At 42.4% G+C, this 6,833-nt stretch overlaps 1 non-coding gene across 1 annotated transcript; it reads left to right on the top strand.

Moving 5' to 3' along the window:
- The first annotated feature begins 3,068 nt into the window (after positions 1-3,068).
- Positions 3,069-3,141, top strand: Trnar-ucg. The gene has a single exon. It is a non-coding gene; the product is annotated as a tRNA-Arg (tRNA).
- The last annotated feature ends 3,692 nt before the right edge of the window (positions 3,142-6,833 follow it).

Raw genomic sequence — 6,833 nt, forward strand, 5'->3', positions numbered from 1 at the left:
TTAAAGCGAAATTTGAAGGTACAATATTGCATAGAAATTCAACGTCGGAGCCGGCCAGACTGGCCGAGCGGTTCTAGGCGCTACAGCCTGGAACCGCGCGACCGCTACGGTCGCAGGTTCGAATCCTGCCTCGGGCATGGACGCGTGTGCTGTCCTTAGGTTAGGTTGGTTTAAGTAGTTCTAAGTTCTAGGGGACTGATGACCTTAGAAGTTAAGTCCCATAGTGCTCAGAGCCATTTGAACCATTTTTTATTTCAACGTCGGAAACCCGGAGGAATAGAAATCGAAGCATTTCAGATGTGGTGGTATAGTGGAATTCTAAATACTAATTTGACAATTAAGAATGAAATTAAGAAATGAAATTGATAGGAAGGAAAGAAATCTACGGAGATACCACATCTGCATGTATACTCGGTAAGGCACCTTTGGGCAAGTGGGTTAGGACATTTTTGGTATCTCCATGATTTGCCCCCTTTTCCTGTTCCAGTTGCGAATGAAGTGAGGAAAGAGCACCTATCGGAAAGTCTCCACAAGAGCTCAAATGCCTTTGAGTTGCCCATCTTGATCGTTTCGAGAGATGAACGTGGGAGGAAATAATATACTACTTAGCTCTTCTTGGAATACACCATTTCGAATTTTAGCTGTAAATCTCACTGTTGTGTATCATACCTCTCTTACAGCGTCTGCAACTGTAGTTAGGAGAACGTCTCACTGATGCTCTTGGACTAATGAAATGAACACGTGGAAAAACGCGCAGCTTTCCTTCAAGTCTTTTCTTGCTTCTCTGCTAATCTCCCCTGCCCAGAATCCCAGTCTAAAGAAGATACCCAAGAATAGATCGAATGCTGATTTTGTAAGCCACCTTTGTTTTGGTTTCGAACGTCCGATGTACGAAGACGACGCAATTGTCGGAAACGGCCGTCACTGACGCGAAGGCAAAACTCGCTCTCGTCACTATGCATCGTAGTGAAATTTCCCGCAAACGATTATTAATGGTGCTAACTGGCGCTCTGGGTTTCAACATTCTTCAGAGTTCCTATTGCAGTCACTGTGCCGCTAGCAGTGGCTGTCTAGAATGGAAGTTAACGAGTGAATCTATATACCGCCGGTACCCAGAACCAACATCGATAAACAACTGACCACTAATTGCTAACATGTTGAGTGTTTCTTCGGAGGGGTCATCCATCCACCTACAGACTCGCTGGCAATCACCTGATTACATGGAATGTGAGTGTTAGCTACATCGCAACATATCTAGAATCCTCACTAAGCAAATAATTTGCTCAAAGCAACAGACGACTAATTTAGTAATTCCAGTATAGTTGTTCTGCGTTAAGTAATTACGTGTTCAAAGTTTATCACTACTCTTCACAGCATAGTCTTCACAGCATGACGTTCATACGTAGCGTCTAAGTTAGTACCAGCATCTGCACTACCGTTGGTGATGACCAAATTTTACAGTGCTACCGAAGATGTCATTGTGAGGTCATTTTTATGAATCATATCAGTAATTAATTTAATGTACTTCCTGACTCTCTATGATTCTCAAGGCTGAAACAATTCACCACAACGCTAATACAAGGGTGGTTTGAAAAGTTCTCGGAATCACAACGAGAGGTCAGCGCTAGCGCAACAAATTGTTCACATAATATTCGTTGGACTGTTGCCTGTACACGTGCCACGTCAATGATCTTGGAAGAGAGTTGTGACGGTGACGTGGCTCTGTTGTTGTTCCCACGTAGTGATTTGCGAAGATGGAAAAAATCGAGATTCGAGCAGTGATTAAGCACTTCGTAAAGAAAAGTATGAAAGTAAAGGACATTTAGGCCGATTTCCAGAATACACTGGGGGACTCTGCTCCTTCATATTCAACTGCTGCGAATTGGACTAATGAATATAAATTTGGTCGGGAGAGCTTAGGTGATAATCCTTGCAGTGGTCGGTCAAGATGTGTTACTACTCCAGAAATCATTGCAAAAGTGCACAAAATAATCATGGAGGATCGCCGATTGAAAGCGCGTGAAATTGCTCATGCTTGGCAGATGTCATCTGAAAGGGTATATCACATTTTAACTGAAGAATTAGAAATAAAAAAATTATCTGCAAGATGGGTGCCGCGACTCTTGACGCTGAATCAAAAACGCATGACAATGGACAGACACATCGGAACAACGTTTCGCCCGTTTTAGGAGAAACGAACAAGAATTTTTTGCGCTGGTTTGTGATCACATATGAAACTTGGGTGCAGTGCAGTGCAGTGAAAACATGCTGATACTCCGCCACCAAAGAAAGTACAGACAATTCATTCGGCGGGAAAGGTTATAGCATCAGTGATCTGGGATGCGAAGGGGTTCTGTTTGTAGATTATCTCCCCACTGGGCAAACAATTACTAGAGAATACTATGCTAATCTCCTGGACAAATTGCAACAAAAGATACGCGAAAGATTTAGCAAGGAAGAAAGTCATCTTCCATCAAGACAATGCGCGCCCGCACAGATGTGCCGTCGCCATGGCGAAATTACACGAATTGTTGCCACACCCGCCTTATTCACCGGATACGGCTCCGTCAGACTTCCATCTCTTCCCAAAACTGAAAATTGTTCTTGGTGGAAGAAGATTTACTTCAAACGAAGAATTGATTGCCGGAGTTGACAACTATTTTGCAGGCCTGGAGGAAACTCATTTTTGAGATGGGATCAAGACACTGGAACATCGTTAGACCAAGTGCGTTAATCTACAATGAGACTATATGAAAAATAAAAAAAAGTTTCCGTGATGTAAGTACATTTTTTTCTATTCCGTTCCGAGAACTTTTCAAACCACCCTCGTACATCGGAAAACTCCTGCGTTGTTAACTCGGCTACGATGGCCGCAACAGCATTCCTCTTTCTGTAAAGGGTATTTAACGAATTTCCTGCCATCTTGAAGAAGGAGATTGGGTTGTAATGATCTGTGGCTATCTGTCACCTACTTTCACGTTATGAGTAAACTACGCATCTCCACTCACACGCTACCGTTACACACACCGAACTGGTGTCTTGACGCCAAAGTTACTACTCCACATGCAGACCGTGTGGCCTAATGGATAAGGCGTCGGACTTCGGATCCGAAGATTGCAGGTTCGAGTCCTGTCACGGTCGATTATTTTTACTTGGAGATACACACAGCAATCACTGTATTTGTACTCGAGACACTCCTACGACTATCAGCGTTCGTAATTAATAACGAGACAGGTCACATGAAAATGGCATGACAGATGCTAAGACTATCCACAAAAACTAATGTTTGTCTATAACATTTTGGAATAACAGCTCGTTGTCTTCGGTTCTTCTGTACCTCAACAGACTATGAGGCGTCTGCAATACCATTCTTCAACCTACACTTCGCTTTTTATGGGAAAGTATGCTGCTCGCAACTTGTAGCGTTATGTGACCCAAAAATAACAGCGCGAAGGTACACTTCGCAATTTGATGGTGGGGCCTCCTAGATGCACATCTAGGCCATCAGTCAATGCGTCCTGGCGCCTTATTCAGTAGTCAGCTGAGTCAAAGAATATGGGGGAGGGGGGGGGGGGGAACTCTTCTTATTCCTCTTGTTCCTGTTCTTATTGTCCTTCTTCTTCTTCTCCTTCTTCTTCTGCATGGACATGTGAGGTACATAATTAATCAGACTGCAGTCATCACCGACATGTAGCTGTCCGCTAGAACTGGTGTCATGGCTTAAAACAGAGCGCGTGCACTAATAGACGATGCGTCACTGTCACGGTAACAGTTATTCTAAACAGCAATTTTAAGTAAAACTTCTGTAATCGTCACATAATCCATTTACTAACACAAATAATACGTTGCCTACGTGTGGAGACATTACAAAATGACAGACACTACTAAAATCGCAACATCACTAGAGAAGTAAAAATAAGTTCTTTTTTGATTCCCATCTTAGTTCTAGTGCAGAGTGATGTTGTATGAATAGACGTAATGTTCTTAGAGGACCTCACGAAAGTACAGGCGGAGGACAACAAATATCCAGAGATCCACAGTGATGGGAGGAGGTACAACAGCCTAGGAAATAAACGTGAGGGTCAACGATGGATCAAGGTATCGCTTCCTGACATACGAGTTTCAGAACCTTAACACTTGTTCCAATAGGGCTATTCTCTGTACGGTGGCAGCTGGAGTTCCGAAACGGGCTATTACTGAACGTAACTACTTCTTGCAGCGAACACTAATCTTCTGCCCACTAACACAACTCTGTCAACCATCCATCTTCTTTGTTCCCATAAGGGTGGGACTCATGCCAGGTTATTAAACCGACAAAATCTTTGAAAATGTGCACTGGTTTCAGTAAATCAGCTAGAAATATCCAAACTAAAATATAGAATACCTATACAGTATTCTTACCAATTGTTCAGAATTATTTTCAAAAGTTTACACAAAAAATAAATGAAAATAAGGAAAGATCGTATTTCATACGCAACGAACCATAGTATTACGGACCATTTGGGCAACGAACCATTTGGAGCCACAGTCGGGACGTCACAACGCGTTAGAAGTTTGTAAATGTTTGTAAGTCGCAAACCTAAATGAAGTAACGTACAATGTTTCTGGAACTTCAAAGCTATAGTGGTCCCGCTGATGAACTGGAACTACACTGTCTGAAAAAAAATAAGAAAAGAAAAGAAGAAGAATAAGCATCCAGAAGACAAGTCAAATGTCAATGTAATGTTGTACATGTGCACACTATTGGCAGGTGAATGGCCAGCAGAGTGCATTAGTATTGTTCACGCTCAGCGTTGTTACCAGACCTGCTGTGATATATAAGGATAATGAACAGTGTCGGATGTTGGGCGATTACTGTGAAGAACACAGAGGCTCCGCGTTCTCGTGTGAGACAATGTTATTAGCACCTGACATTAAATAATTTAGTGGAGCGTTTTGAGAACTCACAAGTAGATAAGTCGGCTGGCAGCCGTGGCGGAGTCCGGAGTAAAGATCAGAAATGAACTCAGTATATCAGCGTTAAACTCGCCCTGAGCTCGTAGACTCGGCTCGTGAATATCCGCCGCTGCCCACGTACCACTTGAGTCTTTTGTGGGGTAAAAGTGGAATTGACTCGCTCAGAAGAAGAGAGTGAGTACTTTAGTTCGTAAGTACAAACGCGGACAAACGGCATTCCAGTTACATACGCAACCTTTTTTATATAATTTTTTACATTAGACTGTGAAGTATTATTCATTTATTTCACACATTCTTCATTTAGGCTTTATAGACATTCTCAAGTGCAAGTTGAAACGTCACAAAATATCGGACCTGCCTAAATGACAGAAGCAACCATTGGGGCCGCGCGGGGTGGCCGCGTGGTTTTAGGCGCCATGTCACGAATCGCGCGGCCACTCCCGCCGGAGGTCCGAGTCCTCACTCGGGCACGGGTGTGAGTGTTGTCGTTAGCGTTAAGTTAGTTTAAGTAGTGTGTAAGTTTTGGGACCGCTGACCTCAGCAGTTTGGCCCCTTAGGAATTCACAAACATTTGAACCATTGGGCATGAGGATTATTGTATGCCAACTACCTGACAAACCCAACACTCCCGAGTATTAATTTGCCAATTTTCTATTAGAAACGATGGGGAAAACAGCACGTCTGATGCAATATTTTTTCATGCATCTCAGTGTTTACGACGTCGTATCTCTTGAACTAGCTGTCGTACAACGATACGTTTGTGTAAGTATATTCAGTGGCATATGTGGATACTATCTACGAAACATGCTGAGAATAGAGTTGGTAGCAAAGAAGTAATAAATTTAAACGTGATCAACGATGCGACATTTTTTCAAGCGTTTCACGTTTATGTCTTATCTCCTGTTCTATGAGTCATAAAATTATATAATATTGTAGGTACATTCAGGCATTCATACTGTCTGAAAAATATGTTGCGAATAGAGTCAGTAGCAAAGAACTAATAAATTCAAATGTCATAAAAAATGCGGCACTTTTTCCCGTATGTCAGTGTTTGTGGCGTCGTATCTCCTGAACTATTGGAGACAGGTGGTTCTAACCCCATAGTGATTGTTTCCTGACGGTGAGTAATATGCGTATCAAGTTGCATTGAAAACTGTCCAGTTGTTTAGGAGGTGATGTGGAACGTACACACACACATACATACATACATTTTTATAATGTATATGAATCGTTTATAGATGTAAATGTACATATTCGACGTTACACGTTACACACAGATAACTTTTTCGAAGCCAATGGTAAATTTATTTTAATATCTAATATATGTTCAGAGAATGTGTTTTGCTTATCGGTTCCAGTAAAGCTGCGATTTCAGTCAATAGATTCCGAACTATGTCCCGATTCTGATATTTTTCATATTTTGTGTTTGACAAGCGACCGAAGAAAACAAACTGATTTCAATTTCACCGATTGTCGTTCCAACTCTGTGCATGCGGCAGATGAGCTGAGCTGCTTTGTGACCTTGCCCGTACTGAGTCCTGATTTGAGTTGATCGGCCGTCTTCGGCCGACGTCGGTCTTCGACCAAATCCACCGTAGCCTTAGCAAGTGTCGCGCCCGAGACAAATTACGCTACGTATTGTTTCGCAGATTTGATCGGAAACCAATTGGCAGATCCGGATCAATTATATGCATTACTGTACTTGTGAAATCAGTACAATAGTTATCGACGGCCTCACGTTGATACGTGAGACAGGGTCAAAACTACTGACTACTACCAAGCCAATAATTACAAGCTCTGAGGCCACAAAATTGCTTTCAGAAATATTCCGAAATCCGACGACTAGACAGGAATGCGTACACTGTAACCTCCCCATT

The sequence above is a fragment of the Schistocerca piceifrons genome, chromosome 3 (genome assembly GCF_021461385.2).
Source record: "Schistocerca piceifrons isolate TAMUIC-IGC-003096 chromosome 3, iqSchPice1.1, whole genome shotgun sequence".
In the NCBI taxonomy this organism is placed as follows: domain Eukaryota; kingdom Metazoa; phylum Arthropoda; class Insecta; order Orthoptera; family Acrididae; genus Schistocerca; species Schistocerca piceifrons.